This window comes from Rhipicephalus sanguineus, chromosome 8 (genome assembly GCF_013339695.2).
Source record: "Rhipicephalus sanguineus isolate Rsan-2018 chromosome 8, BIME_Rsan_1.4, whole genome shotgun sequence".
Classification (NCBI taxonomy): domain Eukaryota; kingdom Metazoa; phylum Arthropoda; class Arachnida; order Ixodida; family Ixodidae; genus Rhipicephalus; species Rhipicephalus sanguineus.
This window is the reverse complement of record NC_051183.1, coordinates 128620898-128646836: the sequence shown is the minus strand read 5'-3', so window position 1 is coordinate 128646836 and position 25939 is coordinate 128620898. Positions and strand designations below refer to the sequence as shown.

The following is a 25939-nucleotide window of genomic DNA, read 5'->3' as shown; positions in this document are numbered from 1 at the left end:
CTAACGCAACTCTGCGAGGACACCAAGGATGCACGGGCGCTGACACCCTCGCACCTCCTAACCGGCAAGCACGTCGTGCGGCTACCAGCAAGAACTACAGGGTGTTTGCCTGGTTCCACCGCGCATGACCTGCGAAGGCGTGTCAGGTGCGAGCACGAGCTTCTGCAACGGTTGTAGAAAAGCCGGAAGAAAGAATATTTGCTTCGCCTGCGCTCCGCTCATCAGTGCCATCCGTCTTCGTTCCGACTGCACGTTGGCGACATTATGGTTATCCAGAATCACAATGTGCCGGTACTGCAGTAAAAGTCACTAGAGTGGTCAAGGCGTATCCAGGCAAGGACGGCATAGAGAGATTTCGAATTCGCCTACGCAAACGGCCATCAAGTCCGGCGCACGGCTCATTGGCTGTATCTATTGGAAGCAAGCGACCACGCCGCGGCCCCGGGAGGATGTTGAATATGCCGCGGCAAAACGATGGCGGGAAACGCCATGCCGCGTTTCCGAATCCTGTTTTCCTCGTCTTTGTCTTTGTGTTTTTAGCGCAATTTTAGTCGTCATAATGAAGTAATGGGTAAGGTAGTGAACAATTAATCGTAATTTATTTATTATAAAAAGTAACACCCAAGCACTCCACACAAATTGGTGACAAGAGAAGCTGAGAGATGCGGCCCCGGCGTTTATCACGTGCTAGCATCTTTCGAATTGTCTCGTGTTGTATCTTTTGATTTCTGTATGACCACATTCAAGAGACGTGTGCCTCGAACCTTGTGTTCGGTGAACTTAGCTTAACTCCATATTAAGAACATCTAAAAAATTTTATCGGTAGCCATTTATGCTTCGACGGCTATTGTGCGGCGAGTATACATGCTGACAAAACCTGAGGAGAAACTAGTGTCAGCGCGGACACCCTTGGAGGCAGCGTGTGCTAGCATTGCTTCTCCATTATAGCTTCCGCGCACTCACGGACTCGCATACCGCGAACTTGTCCCGCTTCCATGCCACATATGGCTTCACTGTAGAAACTAATGGACCGCCCCTGCAGCGTTTGTTTGAACAGACAAGGAACCTCATTTGCGAATACCTGTGGCTGGCGAGTCCGCGGACGTTCGCGTAACCTTGTGAAGTACGTCGAAGACAGCCCCTCAACGACACCATTTTTATTCACTAAATCGAGCCGTAGCAATCCGATAATTCAAAGCGAACCCTATCGGAAAAAGCTGCGTTTCCAGTGCCTTCCAGTGCCTTTCAACGCACTGGGTGGCACTGGAAACGCTGTACAGTGTGTGCCAGTACATTACAGCGCGCTGGGAGGCACTGAGATGGGCTGTACAGCGTGACCAGTGCCGCCCAGGGCGCTGAAAGACACTGGAAGGCACTGTAAAGTGTGGCCCAGTGTCTTACAGCGTACTGCGAGGCACTGGCCAAGCTGTACAGTGTCTGCCCGCGCACTGGGAACACTGGCGGCACTTCGGAGAATAGGTGCGCTGTGTGGACCTCGTATAAAATTTGATATTGGATCGCGAGATGCCGAAAGAAAAAGTTATCAAATATTGCACAATATCATCCTACTCTGTGCCCTAGACATATCTAGCTTTAGTTCTAGTTAGGCGACGGACTTACAAATAGGCTTCCCAAGCAACGCTTAGCGGCGCTGCTGCTCTTGACAGGCTGCGCCATCTCTGGCAGAAAAAGAGAAACTGGGGTGTAAGCAGCGAGCGTTGACGCTCGCTTCCGTGCACGTGCTGAGCCCTCGCGGTGAACTTGCGGCGTCTCACAATGTACCGCTTGCAGTGTGGCTTCAAAAGGATCTTCAATTTGACTGGCACTTCCGAAAAGCGAACTTGATAAAATAAGAAAGGCTCGTCAATCACGTTAACGGTGAAGAGCAGACGATCGACGACAACGACGCCCAACTCAAAGCGAAGTGCATTTCCCAAGTCGCGATTACACCGTGTAGGACGTATACCTCGAGGTAAGTCTCATTCTGTCATGTTAAATATGAATGGTCCAAATGCACTCCGAAATGAAGCCGTACACGCTATCGATGTTCTCCAGCGTGGACTACGAATCATATGATTGTTGTTTTGATATGGCATGCTTACAGTAGCAGCCGTGTACTTTCGTGAACAAACGTTTGCGGCGTGTGAAAAAAAAGATTATACGGCCATGGCACTGCTTCCTGAGAAGGTTAGAGTCAAGTCCTCCGTGCCGCTGGAGAATCTACCGCCGATTAAGACGCGAGACAGCTGGCTGAGCTTTAACCACTGTGAAGCAACATGAACTGCTCGCCTCGTTTTTGCGGCTCTCGCGTCATGCTCGCAGTCTCCTTTTATGATATCGACCTGACAGGCGTATAACACCTGCTGCGTGAACGCGGCTAGAAAATCGCACAAAGTCAGAAGGTGGTTACTTGAAGGCTGCAATTGCAAAGCATGTATTAAGTGCCAGTTATATTTAGCGGCTTAAATATATATCACACTAATAAAGTGACAAAAGCAAAGCAAACCTGCAGAACGATGTCAGAGCTTGCTGAAAATGCTCAGACGTCCGTTCCGGCGTGATAAAGCAGCCCTCCCGACGCGTGAATTGCAGGCGCCGAAGTTCTGACAATGTGCCGAGTTCAGTTGAATTCAACCAACCGAGCAACGCTAACGGTATAACGCGAGTGTGAACGTTCAACAACGACGGGTAGGTCTCACGAACACGGGGAATCAAAACACAAAGTTGTTTCACCTACAGAGGTAACTGGACTTTGACAATGCGAGAAGACAGCGAGTAATCATGACTGTAGTCGCTGCGTGCATGCGCCGCGTTACTTACCGATTCAGGTAGTCGGAACGAACGAAAGCGATGAACTCAGACAGCCAAAATAGAAGGCGAGACAGCGCTGTCAGTTATCCACGCTTGCCGCCTTTATTTCTCGTACGACACGCCCGGCAACCGATACAGTTTAACACGTGAATCGTAATAATAATATCTGGGGTTTAACGTCCCAAAACCACCAGATGATTATGAGAGACGCCGTAGTGGAGGGCTCCGGAAATTTCGACCACCTGGGGTTCTTTAACGTGCACCTAAATCTAAGTACACGGGCCTCAAACATTTTCGCCTCCATCGAAAATGAAGCCGCCGCGGCCGGAATTCGATCCCGCGACCTTCGGGTCAGCAGTCGAGCGCCATAACCACTAGACCACCGTGGCAAGGCAACACGTGAATCGTGTGCCTTGGTGTTGTCTGCACTATTGTGGCTGGCCACTAAACCGCAATACTTCGGACCACGCTTGCGCTTCCGCGGGGTCGCTTCTGCCATCGCGGAAATGCGCAGCTTCGCACAGCAAGCCTCTCGGTTCAACGTACCCAGCTGACGGCCCCCCAGTTACCCGCACCGAGAGAAGAACGCGTGCGCACGTGCGCTACCGCTACCGTAAAAGGGGCTCAGTCGGCTGCGCATAAGGTTCAGAGCTTTCCGACAGAGCCGCAGCGCGGCTGGCGCGGCGCTGTCGCCGCGCCGCAAACTTGAGCTTGGGTTCCCTATACGCTGAACACATTCATCTGTCGAGCAAGATCGCGTGCCCATTCGCTGAAATGTGTGATCCAGCGTTGTGAACGTAGTTTATATAACTGTATCAAATAACTTATCATTCGCAATACAATATGACTTTAGCATTAGTCTGATAATAAACATCAACCGACCGTGCGAACGGTTATTGGATTCTTCGTAAATGAATATCCACGTTATTCACTGCGATCGTGGCGCACGGAGTACAGCACTAAGCCTAATGGTCAGTTCGGCTAGGGTGAACTACTGCGGCTGTATAGTACGCGGAACGTAAAATAAGCACAGAAAATATATCAATACAGGTGAAGAAAACTAATGTTCTCTGCGCTGTTCATATGGACGTTGTTTTCTACATAGGTATATGACTAACCGCTTAGCGAGTCAGTGCGATTGCCACAACACATCTGCGGTTACGCTAATATGTTCTTCAGCAGAACGTGAGCAATAGATGTTTTGATCCTGGGCAGCAAATAACAAAGAAATTAACTATCTCTCCGTTAGGTTTTCGCGAGCACGAAGAGACTGAAATCTGCTTTTCTAAACGAGAAAATGAAAATAGTAGCTACCGGAGTTAGGTATATCATGAAGCAAAAAGAGACCAACTCACGTCTTTGAAGTGTGGTGCAGCGGTATAAGTAGGACACAGAATGTACGCTGCGTCGAGGTGGTGGGTTCGACTGCTGCTCGCTCTTGTTTGTTTTTTTAGTCGCAGTGCACGTGTTTCAGCCCTAATTATGATCTGGCCAAGTTCACAATTTTTAAAAACAATTGAAAAGCCTTATATCGGCCCGTAACGGGTTTCCCAGTAGGCAGCGCGCCAGAGTCCAGAGTGGCTAGTGCAACGTGCCAGCGTCGCAGTACGCAGTTCCACGCTGGTCCAATCTTCATGTATGGCATTGGGACAGCGCCACTGGGTTTTCCAATAGGAAAATCGTATCCCGTTTAGGCTCAACGTCACAGCCCATGAGGAATTTTTTTTGAAGTAAATGCCTCGAACGATAGATTTCCTAAAGGGCAGTGACACAAGATCAAGACGCCCTGCCATGTGTACGCTACAGCTCTGGCGTTTAACGGCGTAGCATTGAGTTGAGAAAGAGAGAGAAAAATGCAGAAGCAAATGCGAACCAAGATGAAGTAATCTGAAATGATGTTTGTCACCCTTCCTCTGAAATAAGATTAGAAGGCATGTAGAGATGAGGGAGAGAAATTTTGGAATCAAGCGTAGAACTCTTGCCTCAGGAGCAACGCGACAGAGAAACTTACAAGACAGGGTACGCACTCCAGGACAGTGAGCTCACTGTTCTATACTACTCTGCATAGGGAGAGGGAGACAAGAGCAACGGTAAGAAAAAGGAGGGTATCCATAAAGGGTAATCCCGCTGGCTGTACGTTGAATTAGGAAACGCGATTTAAAAAGAAGAAATCTGGGGAGCGGCGAAGCATGTAGGGAGAGGAGTTTCTGCTCCTCTAACGTGAAACCTATGGAGGGGCGAAGCAAGCAGTGTGCACCGGTATTTCCCACACTAAAATCACTGCTAATGGACAAGGAGAGACAGAAGGGAGATTTAACGCCGAGACGCGCAGTCCGCTTTTAGTTAACGTGCACGCTCCGAATCTTTATTGTTCAAGTATGCCAAAGAGGAATCTCCCACCGGTACTACATCGCAGGTCAAGATCTAGTGCCTATATATAGGGGTGGACGGTGAACGGTTGTGCAAAGCGAACAGTCGGTTTTTAGGGGCGAAGCTCCTTAAAGCGGCACCCGTTCGTCCCTCGTAGTCGTAGTGCGTAACCAGTCGTTACGCTAGTACCAGATCTTGACCTCCAAGGTGGTGCCGGTGGGAGATTTTTCCTGTGCGTTGTTGAACAATAAAAAATTCGCAGCATGCGCGTTAACTAAAAGCCGAATTCTTCTGCCTCTCATTCCCCATTAGCAGCCATTGGCATGTTCCAGTAGGAAACGTTAGTAGAAGTAGAAGTGTAAGTGTTAGCTAAAAGCCGACTTCTTCTGTCTCTCATTCCCATTAGCAGCCATTGTTTACCTCCAAGGTAGTGCCTGGTGAGCATTCTCCTGTGCGCGATTAAACAATAAAATTTTGTTCAAAACGCCGTTGATTGATGAAATAAACGAACGAAAGACGCCAGATGTTTTCTAAAAGCAAAACGAAAGAACGCCAGATGTTTCTAAAGCAAAACGAGAAGACGCCAGCTGCTTAACGAAAGACGCCAGATGTTTTCTAAAGCAATGGTTTTCTAAACAATGAAAATTCACAGCGTACATGTAAAATTAAAGTCAGCTGCAAGTCGTCATAACTCTCATCGAGCCTTTAGTATAAACGCGCCCGATCTCACGTCGGTGATGATGTACTGGGCAGAATTCACGGAAGATTCACGGTTTACCGATGAACCTCCGCAGCTTCGCCCACTCATTATCATTCGCTCCGTGGATATGCTGTGATTTTTTTCACTCAAGAAACTCGCTGGTAGACGCTGCCTGCGTCGATCTTTTCTCTCGCGGGTGAGGGCGCGTTCTCATTCCTTGCGAGCTGGCAGTTTAGCGTTCATCGCAGAAAGAGCGTTTCCGTAGTCAATGCCACCGTTCGCTCTCTCTTGCCATACGGCGAGCGCTGGGGCGGTGGCGCCCTCTCTTGCGCTCAAGCAAATGGAGCGTCCCGACAGCAGACGACGATACACGATGCATGCCGACACGCGGAGACCCTAAAGGGTTTCGCCCCTAAAAAGGTAATGAGAATATCCGAAAAAAAATTTTGGTCACTGCTCTAAGATATGGTGCGTCACTGCGCCACATTGTGGCAAACAGCGTTGTGGTGACACACGAAACCTTAAAGCAAGCCGCATAGTGAAAATTGCCTAACTGCATCGCATGAAATTGATTCCTACAATGCGTGGGATGACCCGTATTTTTATTCCGCAAAACGTATATTAATCGCTTTGATCACGTTACCGTACGCTATAAAAAACTCGTGTGGCTAAAACTTAAAAAAAATTGGCCGCGTATCTGCGTGCTTCGCTGCAAATGTCGTCTAAAGACGATAGAAGAGGCGCTGCGTGAGATATGGACGCCATCTGGCAATACGTCGGGAACATGAGTGCTATGTTGCGGACTGGTAGACCCGGCGCAGCAGCAGGCGAAGACCGGCGGTGACCAAAACGACCGGCGGGGACGCCAGCCAGCCCGAACACGTGGTTTGGCGCGAAGCGCTGAATCAGAAGAAACGTCCGCACTCAACGAGTACTCTCCACACACTCTTTTATTAGATGCGAAGTATCTTAAGGTCGAGCTCAATCCGGTGGTGGTGGTGGTGTGCGGCGTGACCACCCTCACTGCGCATGCGCATACCCTCTCCACATACCTCCTCTCCACTCCCCCTCACCATTCCCCTCCCCCCTCTCCACTTCCCCTCTCCCATCCTCCTTACCACTATTCCTCTGAAACGCGGGCTAGACATGCCGAAATTCTCTCCTGCATAACGCCGCGATGAGCTCGAGCGCATGCGCGTCCCCTGCCCTTCTCTCTCCACTCCTACGCTGCCCCCCTCTCGCCCGCCTGTCAACCGCGTTCCCCGCTCGCCCTGTGAGAATTAACGGCCAGGCTAGATGAAAGACACGACGCGCGTAGCGTCCCTCTTCGCGTTCCACGACACGAGGTCGGTAGCATGCCCAATGAACGCCAACGGAACGCGATCGTGCAAGTGCTCCGGCTTCGCATCGCCTCATGGTCCCCTTTAGCGGGAGATGGTGTAATTTTTACACGTCGCCTGGCTAAAACAGGAATGCCAAAGCGGCGCCCCCTAGCATTCGTGCAGTGCAATACAGAACCGAAACCGAAACACAACAATGAGCTCGTTCAGAGGGCACGGAGGAAGTCAAGTTTAACGCGCAGTCGCATTTTCAGCGCAGCTTAAGAAACTAGGGTCTTTAGAATTACGTATGTATGCATTTTCTATTAAAGGAACACACCACTTAATACTTACCTAGTGATGTTGTGCCTCAGATATGCGTAATGTTTGCATTTTGATCGACAATGTACACAAGTATGAACCTAGTGAGCCTTCAAGCTGCCTGACCCTTGAGCAAGTGGTTCAACTTTGGCCGAGTGGCTGAATCGAGTGACGTGCCGACAAACAGAAAGACAGAAAGACAGACCAAAATTTCTCGGTTGAAGTATCCTAAGAAATACTATCGTCTTTAATAAAGGCTACGTGCCGGGCGTGATGGTACGGTAAACAGACACCCCGAAAACACCTATGTACAATCGTACAATCCGTGTGGCGTCAGATTGCTGTACTGGTGAAAGCAGACTAAGCTTTGCCTGAAACCCGTAAGCTGAGACCACGATGTAAGATAGATGCCACCATATCATTAGAAGATTACGCAACATTAAACTTGACTTGAGGAAGTCGATGGGGTCGCCATTCCTCGAAAAGAGTGTTTACAGCACGTCACACAAGAACTGCGGCAGTGCTTGAGAAGTGCTGCATGGTTTCCTTTTTTTCTGTTGGTGGAGTGGAGGACGAGCTTCGAGTCGACGATGATCTGGCAGTACACGAGATATTCTTTCCAGATCCACACAGTGCAAGCAATATCACGATCGCTTCACGCTTCCCTGGAACATATTGATGATTGAAACGGCATCCGTTGAAAAAGCGGCGCAACATTCATGCGAAACGTAGAAAGTATGTAAATTGTCTCGTCTACATGGCAACTGGCAGAGAGTACGTCTGTTTATCGCGCAGAGAACCGGCACGAATCTTTCAGCTTTGTCAGTGGCAGAGGCTCCGTTCTCTCGCACTATACAACGTTTAATACATCAGCTACAACGCACGGAAGCTGGCGAGACTTGCAGCAGTAGATTCACTCGCACCTTGAAATAGTGCAATGATTTTGCCACCCGTAATGTGATTTCGTTTTTAGATTGTTTAATAAATGAAGGTGCTTTGTGCCTGCGAAACAGACAAACCCCGTTTTTTATGTGGTTGTCAATAGGTTGTCTTAGATCGCTTCACGTGTCGTTTCTTGTATTGGGGCCTCAACGACATGGTTCCGGCGACGCGGATCCGGAACCAGTCGCAGAGGCACTTCTACGATGACGAAATCCAAGCGCGAGACGCGCATAATTAGACATTTTGATGACGGAAATTCTTGCAGAGTATCCACAGCGTTGTACCTGATGAATGAAACGGGGTATATGCCTACTTTTTCGTGCATACGCTTGAAAAGGGCGCCAGAAGGGTCAAACTTCAGTAGCTTCTAAAATCGTGGTTGTTCGGGGACGTCACAAAATCTTGCGCTAACGACGAAAGTCAAGGGGCTCGATGCGCTAATGAGCGTATACGCGAGCATTCGAACAAGGCTCAAAAACAAGCTACAGATAGTCAATTATCTCTTCATTGTAAGAATAGTGGGTGCCAGCCATCTTTTAAAGAGAATACTTATTTGTCCAACTACCATGACGAACGGGCGTTTCATTTCAGAAGCTTATCACGTCCACAACAGAGGCTAGGCAATTCTAATCCTAAACTCAATTTCCCTCTTTCCGAAGGAGATAGAATTCATGTCCCGATTGATCGCTTTATTGCCTCTGCGCAGACTGAGTATTCAATTTTCTGTCGTTTCATTGCGATAGTGGTGAAATATATATACGCTGACTGAAGGAATAAACACATTTGCTGTTAACTATGAAATGTAATGCCGCTGGTTGCACGTTGAGCTGAAAAACGTGAGTAAAAGATATGACGATAATAGTTTAAACAAATCTGGGGTCACTGTTACACATATTCTCTCACTGTACCACATTTTTCACAAACAGCATTCTGGTGACATGCGAACCCTTAAAGACCAACGCAGTATCACACAGTACTGATTGCCCACATAGTTAAGTGTAAAAAGTAAGAATTGCCCTTGATTCCCCCAGGCGCTGTTTATTATCGACTCTGCAAATGACTGATATTCACACAGCATAATTATTAGGCAATCAATGTTTTTTCGTGAGAGTTTTAGCAATTATTTAACTAGCGTTTAACTAAATATTACCAGCTGCCTCGCCAGCTTCTTAAGCTGGGGCAAAGTCCCGCGCCGTAAGAGTAACCTTAGTTCCAGAGGCGACCGCTACAGGCGCAGCTCGCACGAAAGAGAAGTCTTCTTCCTCTTGTTCTTCGAGCGTCTTGATGATAATATTAACGCAGGCAAAACCACATATAGCATAGCCAACTGTAGGATGCGGCGCTCGCCCCACTCCGGCAGTGCGCTTCGATACAAATAACATGAACGAAGAAGACAAGGCGGCGGAGTGGAGGGCTCGCAAGGCAGCAGGAGTGCGGGCTCGCCGCCAATACCCTGCGGTGAGAGCTCGCGAGGCCGCAGAGAGACGTCAGCGCCGTGCGGATCCCGAGATAGAACCCCGCGAAGCCGAAGCAGCCCGGAAGCGGCGGCAAGAGAACCTCGAAGAGGTACGGGCGCAGGATGCAGTGACCAAGCGCCGAAAGTGGTCGCTACCTGAAGTTGGCGGCGCCGGCGCGCGCTTTAAGCGCGATTTCCTGAACCACACGTTCGGCCACAGCTGCATGGTCTGCGACCACTCGTGGTTCGACAACAACCTGACCACAATCGCTACTACAACAACGTGTGACGTCTTTATATGACAGCAGAGGAATTGTACGGAGCATGCAGGGTTTACCGATTATCTCCGAGCCAGTTCCTCAATCATCATTCACTTCGTGGATAAGGCGTGATTTTTTTTAATATTTGTCAACAGTAAATAATGTTGCAGTTCTACATAAATGGAACCTAATGGCAGGCACGAAATGCGTGGGCGATTCTTTTCCTTTGTATTCATTTAGAGCAACGAAGAGAATACATTTTAACGTCGGCATCGGAACGCGACACGGTGACCGTTGAACATCGAAGTGCCTTGCCCAAGATGCTCGGATGGAGTAGTGTTACCACAGTGGCATTCGCAGACTGTGATTTGTCTACTCCGCAGAAGCAGTAGTAGACTGTGATTTGAGAAAAATAAGCTTAAGTCGTATGCATAAATCACAAAAGATGAATTGACGTCTATATTACCAAGGCCATTTGTATATACGCTTAAAAGCAGTGGATCAGGAATGCTTCCCTGCGGAACTCTGTGTAGCATGAATGAAGCATGAATGAGAGCTGTTAATGTGCACGCTTTGCTGGAGTACTGTAGGTAAGACTTGAATACACAGAGAAAAGAACCTCTGAAACCATAATATTGAAATTTTTTAGAGTGTGGTGTCATATGTTCGGTCGAATGCCTTTGAATAGTCGATACAAATTCCAAGTGGATACAGTTCGGGGTCGAAAGCATCAATGATTCTTTCTTTTTGCATTAGTAAGGCGCTCTCTAACTTTTCTTTTTTTCGCAAGCCCGAACTGATAGGTAGTAATGAAATGATGCTTGGTTAAGAATGAGCTCATTGATTTGTCTATTACTTTTATGACATTGAAAAATACCGGGAGTATTGAAATAGGCCGGTACTTAAACATGTTAGATTCGTCACACCCTTTAAACATAGTAATAGCTTTGTCGAATTGAAGTTGGAGACGAAACTGGCCGCATGAGAACAGCTGAATAATAATGCGATGTAAAACTTGAGCAATGGTAGTACTAACGTATTTAAGTGGCCCAATATGAAGACCATCTGCATCACTACAGGTAGTTTTGCTTAGAGATATGAATGTTGGCACATGTTTCAATGTTGGAACCCAGTGGCTCCCGCATCAGAGGCGGACGCCCTAACCACTCGGCTATCGCTGCGGTTGAAAGATCAGCGTGAACACGAGCGCACATGGCATTATTGTGCCTAACTGTGAAATAATAATTTTGTGCAGTTCATTGTTCAATCGCTCATGGTTACGTCACGTTATCTGCCGTATTGGATAACACCGCTGATTCGTTGACCCACTACCATAACAGCATGAGCGGGAGGCAGTCCGTTGCATTGGCAGCTTATGGCTTGCCATAACTACACTGCGTATTCTGCTTGTATGTAGGGTTTTACTTGGCACATGCGCAGCAGGGTGCATTCGCTCAGAGGAGTCAAAGATGAGGAAATGGGCTTGCTTCATTCGTTTGTCGAACAACTCGATAATCTCTTCTAATATTGCGCAAGCACTCTTTCGCCAGTACCCCAGCCAAATAAGAGAAAAATCACAGCATATCCACGGAGTGAATGATGATGAGTGGGCGAAGCTGCGGAGGTTCATCGGTAAACCGTGAATCTTCCGTGAATTCTGCCCAGTACATCATCACCGACGTGAGATCGGGCGCGTTTATACTAAAGATTCGATGAGTTATGACGACATGCAGCTCACTTTATTTTACATGGACGCTGTGAATTTACATTGTTTAGAAAACCATTGCTTTAGAAAACATCTGGCGTATTTCGTTAAGCAGCTGGCGTCTTTTCGTTTTGCTTTAGAAACATCTGGCGTTCTTTCGTTTTGCTTTTAGAAAACATCTGGCATCTTTCGTTGGTTTATTTCATCAATCAACGGCGTTTGAACAAAATTTTTATTGTTTAATCACGCACAGGAGAAATCTCACCAGGCACAACCTTGGAGGTAAACAATGGCTGCTAATGGGAATGAGACACAGAAGAAGTCGGCTTTTAGCTAACACTTACACTTCTACTTCTACTAACGTTTCGTACTGGAACATGCCAATGGCTGCTAATGGGGAATGAGAGACAGAAGAATTCGGCTTTTAGTTAACGCGCACGCTGCGAATTTTTTATTGTTCAACAACGCACAGGAAAAATCTCCCACCGGCACCACCTTGGAGGTCAAGATCTGGTACTAGCGTTACGACTGGTTACGCACTACTACGAGGGACGAACGGGTGCCGCCTTAAGGAGCTTCGCCCCTAAAGATCACAGCCTATCCACGCGGTGAATGATGATGAGTGGGGCGAAGCTCCGGAGGAAATCATCGGTAAACTGTGAATCTTCTGTGTAATGCCCCATCAATCATCATATAAAGAGGGAAAGACACTGTGTGCATATTACAAACATCAAACTTTTATTTTTCTTAATTAGATGATGCTTGGCTTGCGTTGTCCCTTCATTATACACGGCTTTATGGCCCGTGAAATGAAGGGATAGCGGTTCCTGTACGGGTTCCAATTGGAAATTTTAACATGCCAGGTCTGTACACGTCCCTCGGATGTCGTTGGTTTCATATGATCAAAGAACGTGCACGTGAGAGCATATTTGGCTGCCATATGCTGTATTACCCACTCACTGTTCTTTTTGATATTATCGACATTCAGGTTACCAACTAACACAAACGATCTATTCTTGTACTTGTCAGATTTACACAATGCCGTGTCAATGAATGTCTTGATATTCCCACTCGGCAAATTGGGTGCAAGGTACATGGTCATGATGATGCATCCATCAACATTGATGGTAGCATATTCACCGTTGTGGCTCTGTGTCGTTGGTAGTAGTTTCAGATCTTGTGACTTTTCTGTTTGTTTGACGTATACGGCCACACCACCTGCAAGACGCTCTGAATCATCGATGCACACGACTGGAACGTATCTTTTGATATACGGTCTTTTGGCGTTCCACGTCTCGGTAAGACAGAGAACGTCCACCACAGTAAGTATGGGGTCCCGTTTCACATCGTTTACAAGCTTGACATAAAACAAGCTAGGCTTACATGGTAAGCGGGAAGCTACAGAAGGCAACAACAAGTAAAGAAACATAAGAGAACGGCAATCTTTTGGCAAGACGTTCGACCACTGCAAAGTTAACGGCGTGGGTGGGTCTCTGTAGCCTTGTCTTCCATCCGGCGAATTTGAGCGAAAGAGAAGGCGAGCCAAGAGGGAGCCTCATGGCACGTTACTTCTGAACTGTTGTCTTCGGCTGTCGTTGAAAACACGAGACGTAGTAAAAAGAAAGAACGCCACATAGGCGAGCACGCACGAGAGTCTCACTCGTCAACGTCGTCTGCTTCATCTACTGCATACCAGAACACGCACTTCTCACGAACTAGAGGTGGCTACTACCAACAAACGAATGAAGGATGGACAGACCCATGGCATAAGGAGGTTCGCCCCTAAAACGGTTTCCGTAACGCTTTGCCGTTGCTAATGTAATTAATAAACGAAATCATTTCTGACATTACGATTCTAGAAACTTTTAAGTGTCGATATTCGCAGCTATATAGTGACCCTTAAAAGGAAGGACATCACTAAATTGCAGGAAAAGCTTCCCGTAGGAATACACATGGCAGCACAGCAAGTGCATATAAAGCATGCAGTGGTATAGAGTGAAGAATTACTAACCCAGAACTTACCAATATCGTCGGAGCTTCAACCCTCGACTGTCTGAGAACGTACGGTATTGAATCGAACGCCGTAGCTTTCAAGTGTGCGAGGTATCGTACCATCGACCTCCAGTGTTCCTAACTCAACTACAAATGGTCGTTAAACCAAATCTATATCTTGTGAAGCAGGAAGTGAAACTTCAGCGTTTCCTCTTTTACAGCGTAGTTGTTAGGCGCCCGTTCCTGGGTTGGCGTCCTCCCTTGTTGTCCCTCGGCGTAACCGAATGAACGAGAACAGCGCAAAATGAAGGCGAGCGCATAGCGCAGAGAGTATATATCGCACTCGCAAAAGAACAAAAGGGCGATTAGTTCGGCATAAAGCTTTTAAGGAATTTACCGTAACTTCGGCGCGCAAGTTGCCTTCACGGCACTTTTCCTGGCCAAGGTACGATGGTCACGGCAACGATTCCGGCTTCACGGCAACGATTTCCTGGCCAAGAAGACGATGATCACAAGGCGGTTCCAGGGCTTCGATGAGGTAGTTCACTGGCGATGTTTGCTGCAGGACACGATATGGACCGTGGTATGTGGGGTCCAGCTTGTTGGAAAGGCTAGTAGTAGTAGAGGGCACACGCAGCCAAACGAGCGAGCCAGGATCGTACGATGTAGTGTTAGTGAACACGTCGTGGGAGTGCTTCTGGCGCCCCTGGTTTTGCGTTGTGAGTGAGCATGCAAGTTGGCGGCATTATTCAGCGTATGTAGCTGCTTGGGGTTGAGTGATGGACTCTGAGGCGTCGGGTCTGTACAAAAGAATAGTGCCCATAGTACGAGAAGGCTCGCGCCCTTAAAGGTGGAAAAAAGGGGAGAGCCCAGTAGTGCTTTCAATGGCGGTATTTTAAGCTAAAGTCACAAGCGGTAACAATTAGACATACACCAAATAGCCCAGTCCATCTCCTTGATAACGAACGGTAGTACTCGGTCCCAATTGGAGTGGTCCGACGAGATTAACAGCATGTCACCGAGAGTACGGTTAAAGTGTTTGTCATCCCGTTTGTTGAGGGCGATAGGCGCTTTTGGTACGTGCGGTACACGACGCAGCAATCACGGAGCAATGCTGTGATGACGTCTGAGAGAAACACGCGACCGCGATCACTCAGCAACTCTCTTGGGGCGCCATGCCGAAGGACAGGATTCTTGAGAGTAAAAGTGGCAACGTCTTTTGCTGCAGACGAAGGCAGGTGTGACGTTTCGGCGCACCGTGTGTGGTGGCCTATGGTAACGATTATCCAATGGTTACCGTTTGCAATGCTAACAAGGGGACCGTAGATGTTGATGTCGACGCGGGCGAACGGTCGGGAGGTGCATGGCAAAGGTAACAAAATGCCAGCGGCGTGTCTTGCGTCTCTGGTATGCGAACATGCGCGAACGCATTCACAAATGAAACGGTTCATGCCACGCCAGTAATATCGAAGCCTGATGCGAGAATATGTTTTGAGGAAACCTTCGTGGGCCGCATTGTGGGTCGTCCTGCAACTTGGAACAAATTTTGGAGCGGACGTGACGGGAATGACGAGTAACCACTGACGGCCGCCGGGTGTGTTATTTCGGCGGTGAAGTGCTCGGCTTGCTGGCGCAATCTCCGACAAGATGGTGAAGGGTTCCGATCAGACAGAATGTCTAGAATGAAAGCTAGCCAAGTGTCCTTGCGTTGCTAAGAAGGCATGTTGGTGATGGTGAGGGCGGTGGTATCGCAGGTAGTATGTGTGAAGCAGGCAGAGGCAGGGGCGAACGGGAGAGGGTGCCTGCGTCTGCATATCTGCGGCCAGAGTGAAGCACCACGGGAATATTGTATTCTTGGAGGCGTAATCCCCATCAGGCGAGGCGACCACTTGGATCTTTAGTGATTACAACCAGCACAGGGCATGGTGGTCGGTCACTACGTCAAATGGGCGTCCATAAACGTACTGCCGAAATTTCTCTATCACCCAAATAATGGCAAGGCATTCCTTTCAGTGTCAGAACGGTTGCTTTCGGCTTTGGTAAGACTTCGGCTGGCGTCAGCAACGACGTACTCTTGGAAGCCATCTTTCAGTTGCGCAAGAAATACCGCCTAGCCTGACACCGCTACCGTGTGTGTGGATCTCAGTGGGTCCAGATGGGCCGAAGTGTGGCAGACTAGGAGTTGAGGATGCGGCGCAGTTCGTTGAAGGCGTCATCACATGGGGGAGACCACGCCGAAAGATCACTAGAGCGTGCGAGGAGTTTCGTCAAAGAGCGATGATGGTAGCGAAGTTGCGGACCAAGCTCCTGAAATGGGAACAAAGGCCAATGAATCTTCAGAGCTGTTTCATGGTAATTGGTTTGAGAAAAGCTGAAACGGCTGTTAGTTTAGTGGGGTCAGGGAGAATACCGTCCTTTCAAACCAGGTGCCCTAGGATCGTAAGCTTCCAAGCGGCAAAGTGGCACTTCTTCAGGTTCAGTTGCAGTCCCGCGGCGGAGAGGCGAGCAAGAACTTGCTCGATGCGCGTTAAGTGGGACGCAATATCTATGGAAAAGACGACATTGTCGTCTAGATAACAAAGGCAAATATTCCACTTGAGGCCTCCAAGGATCGTGTCTATCATACGCTCGAAAGTAGCAGGCGCGTTGCATATCCCGAAGCGCATGACTGAATTCGTAGAGGTCGTCGAGCATAACAAAAGCCGTTTTTTGCGACCAGCCTCCGCCATGGGCACCTGCCAGTAGGCAGACCATAGCTCTAAGGAAAAGAAGAATTCTGCTCCATGTAGCGAGTCTAAGGCATCGTCGACGCGCGGCATCGCGTTGCGCGTGATTCGGTTGAGACGGCGGTTGTCCCCGCGGAACCTCGTGGATCCTTCCTTTTCTCGACCAGCACAACTGGAGAGGCCCAGGGGCTGCTGGACGGCTATATTATTCTACGTTTGAGCATACCTTCTACATGCTGATCGATGATACTGCGTTCAGAAGTCGACACGAGGTATCGACGCTGTCGCAACGGTGCTTGTTGACCGGTATCAATAAGGCGAGCAACTGCTGACGTTCGACGTAAGGAAGGCTGGTCGTGGTCAAAAGAGGCTCAAAAACGCTGGAGGAGTCAGACGATCTGATTCTCCTGAGCAGGCGTAAGGTGGGTATCGACGGCCTTGCAAAATACATTCATAGGGGCAGCTGTGTCAGTTGCAGAAGTGATGGCACAAGGCTGTAGTGATGCTGTATCTCCAAATACTGTATCGTCGAAAATGTCATCAAAAGCTGCGAGGCTCCCCACACAATCACAGCGTAGTAGGAGAGACTGGCAAGCAGTCTTTGCACGCGTAAAGCGCCGCAGAACCATTGCAACATTTTATGATGACGAACGAGAGGACAAAGGTTCGCTAACGCGCATTAGTTACAGATGGTTGAAAAAACAGTCCAGTTAGAAGCAGCAGGTGAAGACACGAGCACTAGGACGGCGGGCAAAGGGGCGAGGTGGACGTCAGCTACGGCATACACTTTAGGGGGACTCCGGTTGTAAAGCTCAGGGCACGGAGTCAACAATGTGAGTTCAGCACGAGCGCAGTCTACGAGGGCCTAATGTGTAGAAAAGAAATTCTATCCTAGAATGACGTTGTAGGATGATCGCGGAAGAACGATGAACTTGACGGCATACCGAACATTTTGTATCAAAACACGAGCTGTGTACTGAACCGAAGGCGTGATGCAATGCGGTGTCGCCGTACGCAGGGCAAGGTTGGTAAGCGGCGTGGTCACTTTCCTCAAATTTAATTTCGCTCTAATCACAGAAGCGACGGCTCTTGAGCCGACAAATGCACGTACAGCGATACCTTCTACTATTATGTCAATTGCCCTGGGCCGAAAAAGCGGATGTTTTGAAGAGTTCGACAACAGCGTAGTTCTTGCGTCCGGAACTGCAGTGGTCATTTTTCCTCTGATGCGGGGCTAGGTCGGCGAAGCGTCGGGGCCCCTTCCGTGTCAGTAGAAGTCGTGCGATCGCAGTACTGCTTCTGGGTAGTCTCCAAGGAGGTTTAAAAAAATCTCCTTGCTGTCTCCGACATTCTGAGACGCTCGTGCGCGTGTTGACACGGAGTGTTCAGCTGTTCTTGAAGTTAAAAATTTAGCCATACGTTGCATTTATATCTAAGTTTAACTGCCTTGCTGACCACACCTATCTTAGGATACCCATTGGTCATTGTACGTAGCGACCACATAGAGGATCACAAGGCGAGAAAACCGAACTTATCTATGGTACTTCTCTGTAATCAAACAGACGTGGCCCCAATACCAATCCTAATTTTGGGGGCTTTCATGGCCCATTCTTCTGACAATTTTCTTCAACTTTCCGCTAAAGCGTACAGTAGGTCAGTGACCGTTGGGTGGTAAGTTGTCCTTAGTAGTTGTTGAAAGAAAAGCAGGCGGCTTCACTCTTTCATTGGCAGCGAGGTGAATTGGGTACGTGGGTTAGCGACTATTTTCCGGGGAATTCAAAGGTGGGAAAACATCTCAAGCAATGTCTTGGCCATCCTCGCACTTTTATTTCATGGAGAGCAACTACGTCTGGGTAACGCGCTGCAAGGTCCACCACAGTTTTAACGTATAGATTGCCATTGGCCGATGTACGTGGTAGTGGACCGATGATGTCAATAGCGATGCGCTGGAAAGGCGTATTGATTGGCACGGTTCGAAAAGGCACACGTTCTACCAGGCGCTTTGAAACGGTCTTCTTGCAAATGTCGCATGACTTTACGTACCACGTCATATCAGATTGCATGAATTGCATGAACGCAGGAATTAGCTTGTGCGGGCTTAGAAACCCTTGACTGGTCTTATCGTAATCACGTGGTTCAGCGAGGACCGTTTGACTAGACTGTTGCAATGCCTGCAAGCGCAGCCGAAGCTCTAGCAACGGGCGTTCTCGAGCTCGTAGCTGCGACTCTCGTTCGTAATCTTCTTTCGCTGCCTCACGCTTTTGCGCACACTCCGCTTTCTCTATTGCGATCCTTGTCTCTCCCCTGCTGGAGTGCCTTGCCAGTGAGTGCCAGCTCTTTACCGAGACCTCTCAGCTTTTCGACACGCAACTTCAACCACCGCACGGGAACAAATTGAGGTAACAGAATAGAAAGTTGGGCGAGTTGGTCTATATTCATATTTAAAGAAAAGCGGCGCACAGAAAAAAAAAACGGAGACAAAGAAGAGAACCACACACAGCGCTGCACTCACAACTGAAAGTTTATTCAGAGCAACAAGAATTTAAAAGGTAAAACCGCGCATGACAAGTGAGGTACAACGTGATTAGGTGATACGCTCATCAATAAAAGTATACTCTTTTTTGTGCAATGTAACCGAGGTCTGGCTTACGCAAGCATCACGTGACTTGTTAATATGATAGGCTTCAGAAACCTCACGGGTGACTTCATCGTGGTGCTTAAAATAATAACTGTGTTAGACAGAACAGGTGTGCACCCACACGTAGCACATTGCGATACCAAATGGGAAGGTATCCCATTCCCAAATGGGAATGGGAAGGTAGGTACCAAATGGGAAGGTATGGGAAGGTAAAAGGGGGAGCCCTGCTTCCTCTAGTTTTGCAACTTGCTTAGCAAAACTAGAGCCCAACACATGCCTGCAAGATTTTTCTAGAGCGCATTTAAGACACGTGAAGGCGATGCCCCTCTTTACCACCTTTGAGTGGGCTGATCCAAAATTAAGAATTGGTTTCACTGATCGTGGCTCAAAACACCAGCAAATATGGGAACTCTGAAACCGAAGGTTAAGATCGAGAAATTGTAGACAGTCGGATTCTGGAACCTCCGATGTAAAGGACAGACCCATGCCTTCTGTCCTGAACACCTTCAACACATTGGAAACATTATCCGGGAACGTGACATCCTTTACAACAACTAAAAAATCGTCCACATATCGGAAAATACGCATCACAGTTCCGCTTAGGATTGTGTCTAAAATGCAATCTATTTTTGCTAAAAAAATTTCACAAAGGACAGGTGCAACGCGCGAACCTATACAGACTCCTGATCGCTGGATTAGGATCTGCCCTCGCCAACCAATGTACGTAGAATTTAGGTAAAAAGCCTGTAATTCAGTGAACGATTCTACAGAGGTACCACTACTACTTCTGAAACGAAGCTCATCATTGTCTTCCTTGATGCATTCCTGAACGCACACTAGGAGCTTATGATTAGGAATCGAAAAAAACATGTCAACAACATCTATACTGTACGCCAGACAGGAGCTCGTGTCGCGCTCCCTAAGAAACTGAACCACCGCACCCGAATTTTCCACTCTAACGGGATCATGAACGCACAGCTGCTTCAAATGGCTTTCTAAATACCTGGATACATTTTTTTGCCACGTGTCTGTTTCCGTAATTATGGTACGAAAAGGCATGTCAGGCTTATGGGTTTTTATAACAGATATTGTTTATCACAGCTATATACACAGTTATTATTTTTAAGCACCACGATCAATTCACCCGTGAGGTTTCTGAAGCCTGTCATATTAACCAGTCACGTGATACTTGCGTAAGCCGGACCTCGGTTACATTGCACAAAAAAGAGTTTACTTTTATTGATGAGCGTATCACCTAATCACGTTGTACCTCACTTGTCATGCGCGCTTTTTACCTTTTAAATTCTTGTTGCTCTGAATAAACTTTCAGTTGTGAGTGCAGCGCTGTGTGTGGTTCTCTTCTTTGTCTCCGTCTTTTCGTGCGCCGCTTTTCTTTAAATTGCATTTTCCGACTACACCGACACCGACAAGCGCAAAAAAAAGCTGTCGGCTCAATCAGTCTGGTTTTTTATGTCAGTCAGTCAGTCAGTTCAGTCCAGTCAGTCAGTCAGTTCAGTTCAGTCAGTCAGTTCAGTCAGTCAGTTCAGTCCAGTCAGTTCAGTCAGTCAGTTCAGTCATCAGTCAGTTCAGTCAGTCAGTTCAGTTCAGTCCAGTCAGTCAGTCAGTCATTCAGTCAGTCAGTCAGTCAGTCAGTCAGTCAGTCAGTCAGTCAGTCAGTCAGTCAGTCAGTCAGTCAGTCAGTCAGTCAGTCAGTCAGTCAGTTCAGTCAGTCAGCCAGTCAAATAGAGGCAGCTAAGAGTGTCTCAAACATTAAACGTTCAGTTGTGAGACTGCGCGAGTCCTGTTTTCCTCGTCTTTGTCTTTGTGTTTTTAGCGCAGTTTTAGTCGTCATTGTTGAATCTGCCGCGGCAAAACGATGGCGGGAAACGCCATGCCGCGCACAAGACGCGCGAAGAAGCGGGCGTAAGGCGGGGCTGCACGTGAGCACGCAATAAAGGGAATGAAGGAAGAAGTGTTCAACCAGGGCAATACGGGTGTCGGCCTCTTCTCTGTCGCTACATTATTGGTGCCGAAAACCCGGGAGAAGGCCGACATCCTCCTGCACCGATGCCGTACCGAGGATGAACAAGTTACGCAGACATCGAGGCGCCCTTCGCGGTGCCACTGCCCGACTCCTGTCCGAGGCCAACGAGATCCTCCTGCAAGGCACACTACCGTCTTCCGCCGACTTGCAGGAACTCATCGACGAGCTTCGCGACAAGTACTCCGCTCTCGCTGAACTGGACAAACAGATCGCCTATGCCCTTGAGGGTGAGAAGTTTGACGAGGAAATTACGGGCGCTATTGAGTACCACGAGAATATCGTGAAAGCCGTCAGCAGGCTTCGGTCCGCGATGAACGCGCGTGCAGCGGTTGGTTCTACCGTCACCGAAACCAACCAGCCGAGGCATGCGGGTACAATTTACAGAGCCAGCAGCTCCAGGGGAGCTGCCCACTCGGAGGCCATCGGCCAAGACCTCGCCGATCCCTCTAGACCACAAGCACCGGGTTTGCAAGTCGCCTTGCCGAAACTTCAAGTACCCACCTTCCGTAGCGAGAACCGTGAGTTACCGGGTTTCTGGGAGCACTACGAGGCGACCACTCACACGCACCCCAAGCTCACAGACATCGAACCGTTTAAGTGCTTGAAGCCTAACTTGGCCGGCGCTACGAGGCGAGCCACCGAAGGAACACGGCTGACTGAGAAGTATTACAACGTTCCCGTCAAGGTGTCCACCGAAGGGTATAGCCGAAAAGATCTCGTCGATGATCACACAGACAGCCTGCTTGCCATTGAGCCGATCGAGTCTTCGTCCCAAGTGTCAAGGCTGCAGGACGTGAACGACAAAATCGAGTTCAGGACCAGCTGTTTGGTCAGCCTTGGCACGCCGTTTGCAGAGAACGCGGCTGTTCCACACCGAGTACCGTTGCACTCATTGCCGGAGGACCAGGCGATCTTGTACCGTAAGCGCACGAACACCGACACACACATCGTGGACTCTGCGGGGCAATCAAACGAAGAGCAAGTGAAGGCAATCCTGAAGTTCAGTGAAGTTGAAGTGGGAAGTCAGGAGCCGAGAAAAATGTCAGGTGAAAAAAGCACTTCAGGTAAAGCATCAGACAACCGCAAGGCAACGGACGTCTTGACAGCGCCTCATCTACCATGCGCCGTAGCACTGGCAACGATGTCATCATCGTCAGGTGTAATTTCAGGGCCTGGACAGACTATGTGTCCCCTCCGCGGCATCTCAAGACACGTGACGCGTGATTGACGAGCCACACCATCAGAAGAGGAAAAGCGTGCACAGAGCTACGGAGGCACGGCATCGATTGGGAGGAGCCTCTTCCACCTGACGTCGAGGACTTGCGGAAGTGGGCATCGGATCTTCCTGTTCTTTCTGACCATCGCTTTTCACGTTACCCGTCATTGGCATCTGAAGACCATAGAGGCGTGACAGTACATGACCGCCCTCTAACGCAACTCTGCGAGGACACCAAGGATGCACGGGCGCTGACACCCTCGCACCTCCTAACCGGCAAGCACGTCGTGCGGCTACCAGCAAGAACTACAGGGTGTTTGCCTGGTTCCACCGCGCATGACCTGCGAAGGCGTGTCAGGTGCGAGCACGAGCTTCTGCAACGGTTGTAGAAAAGCCGGAAGAAAGAATATTTGCTTCGCCTGCGCTCCGCTCATCAGTGCCATCCGTCTTCGTTCCGACTGCACGTTGGCGACATTATGGTTATCCAGAATCACAATGTGCCGGTACTGCAGTAAAAGTCACTAGAGTGGTCAAGGCGTATCCAGGCAAGGACGGCATAGAGAGATTTCGAATTCGCCTACGCAAACGGCCATCAAGTCCGGCGCACGGCTCATTGGCTGTATCTATTGGAAGCAAGCGACCACGCCGCGGCCCCGGAGGATGTTGAATATGCCGCGGCAAAACGATGGCGGGAAACGCCATGCCGCGTTTCCGAATCCTGTTTTCCTCGTCTTTGTCTTTGTGTTTTTAGCGCAATTTTAGTCGTCATAATGAAGTAATGGGTAAGGTAGTGAACAATTAATCGTAATTTATTTATTATAAAAAGTAACACCCAAGCACTCCACACAAATTGGTGACAAGAGAAGCTGAGAGATGCGGCCCCGGCGTTTATCACGTGCTAGCATCTTTCGAATTGTCTCGTGTTGTATCTTTTGATTTCTGTATGACCACATTCAAGAGACGTGTGCCTCGAACCTTGTGTTCGGTGAACTTAGCTTAACTCCATATTAAGAACATCTAAAAAATTTTATCGGTAGCCATTTATGCTTCGACGGCTATTGTGCGGCGAGTATACATGCTGACAAAACCTGAGGAGAAACTAGTGTCAGCGCGGACACCCTTGGAGGCAGCGTGTGCTAGCATTGCTTCTCCATTATAGCTTCCGCGCACTCACGGACTCGCATACCGCGAACTTGTCCCGCTTCCATGCCACATATGGCTTCACTGTAGAAACTAATGGACCGCCCCTGCAGCGTTTGTTTGAACAGACAAGGAACCTCATTTGCGAATACCTGTGGCTGGCGAGTCCGCGGACGTTCGCGTAACCTTGTGAAGTACGTCGAAGACAGCCCCTCAACGACACCATTTTTATTCACTAAATCGAGCCGTAGCAATCCGATAATTCAAAGCGAACCCTATCGGAAAAAGCTGCGTTTCCAGTGCCTTCCAGTGCCTTTCAACGCACTGGGTGGCACTGGAAACGCTGTACAGTGTGTGCCAGTACATTACAGCGCGCTGGGAGGCACTGAGATGGGCTGTACAGCGTGACCAGTGCCGCCCAGGGCGCTGAAAGACACTGGAAGGCACTGTAAAGTGTGGCCCAGTGTCTTACAGCGTACTGCGAGGCACTGGCCAAGCTGTACAGTGTCTGCCCGCGCACTGGGAACACTGGCGGCACTTCGGAGAATAGGTGCGCTGTGTGGACCTCGTATAAAATTTGATATTGGATCGCGAGATGCCGAAAGAAAAAGTTATCAAATATTGCACAATATCATCCTACTCTGTGCCCTAGACATATCTAGCTTTAGTTCTAGTTAGGCGACGGACTTACAAATAGGCTTCCCAAGCAACGCTTAGCGGCGCTGCTGCTCTTGACAGGCTGCGCCATCTCTGGCAGAAAAAGAGAAACTGGGGTGTAAGCAGCGAGCGTTGACGCTCGCTTCCGTGCACGTGCTGAGCCCTCGCGGTGAACTTGCGGCGTCTCACAATGTACCGCTTGCAGTGTGGCTTCAAAAGGATCTTCAATTTGACTGGCACTTCCGAAAAGCGAACTTGATAAAATAAGAAAGGCTCGTCAATCACGTTAACGGTGAAGAGCAGACGATCGACGACAACGACGCCCAACTCAAAGCGAAGTGCATTTCCCAAGTCGCGATTACACCGTGTAGGACGTATACCTCGAGGTAAGTCTCATTCTGTCATGTTAAATATGAATGGTCCAAATGCACTCCGAAATGAAGCCGTACACGCTATCGATGTTCTCCAGCGTGGACTACGAATCATATGATTGTTGTTTTGATATGGCATGCTTACAGTAGCAGCCGTGTACTTTCGTGAACAAACGTTTGCGGCGTGTGAAAAAAAAGATTATACGGCCATGGCACTGCTTCCTGAGAAGGTTAGAGTCAAGTCCTCCGTGCCGCTGGAGAATCTACCGCCGATTAAGACGCGAGACAGCTGGCTGAGCTTTAACCACTGTGAAGCAACATGAACTGCTCGCCTCGTTTTTGCGGCTCTCGCGTCATGCTCGCAGTCTCCTTTTATGATATCGACCTGACAGGCGTATAACACCTGCTGCGTGAACGCGGCTAGAAAATCGCACAAAGTCAGAAGGTGGTTACTTGAAGGCTGCAATTGCAAAGCATGTATTAAGTGCCAGTTATATTTAGCGGCTTAAATATATATCACACTAATAAAGTGACAAAAGCAAAGCAAACCTGCAGAACGATGTCAGAGCTTGCTGAAAATGCTCAGACGTCCGTTCCGGCGTGATAAAGCAGCCCTCCCGACGCGTGAATTGCAGGCGCCGAAGTTCTGACAATGTGCCGAGTTCAGTTGAATTCAACCAACCGAGCAACGCTAACGGTATAACGCGAGTGTGAACGTTCAACAACGACGGGTAGGTCTCACGAACACGGGGAATCAAAACACAAAGTTGTTTCACCTACAGAGGTAACTGGACTTTGACAATGCGAGAAGACAGCGAGTAATCATGACTGTAGTCGCTGCGTGCATGCGCCGCGTTACTTACCGATTCAGGTAGTCGGAACGAACGAAAGCGATGAACTCAGACAGCCAAAATAGAAGGCGAGACAGCGCTGTCAGTTATCCACGCTTGCCGCCTTTATTTCTCGTACGACACGCCCGGCAACCGATACAGTTTAACACGTGAATCGTAATAATAATATCTGGGGTTTAACGTCCCAAAACCACCAGATGATTATGAGAGACGCCGTAGTGGAGGGCTCCGGAAATTTCGACCACCTGGGGTTCTTTAACGTGCACCTAAATCTAAGTACACGGGCCTCAAACATTTTCGCCTCCATCGAAAATGAAGCCGCCGCGGCCGGAATTCGATCCCGCGACCTTCGGGTCAGCAGTCGAGCGCCATAACCACTAGACCACCGTGGCAAGGCAACACGTGAATCGTGTGCCTTGG

General features: G+C 48.8%; 1 pseudogene; it reads left to right on the top strand.

Moving 5' to 3' along the window:
• The window catches only part of LOC125759495 (uncharacterized), a 65142-nt pseudogene that overhangs the window by 17279 nt on the left and 21924 nt on the right, over positions 1–25939 (top strand).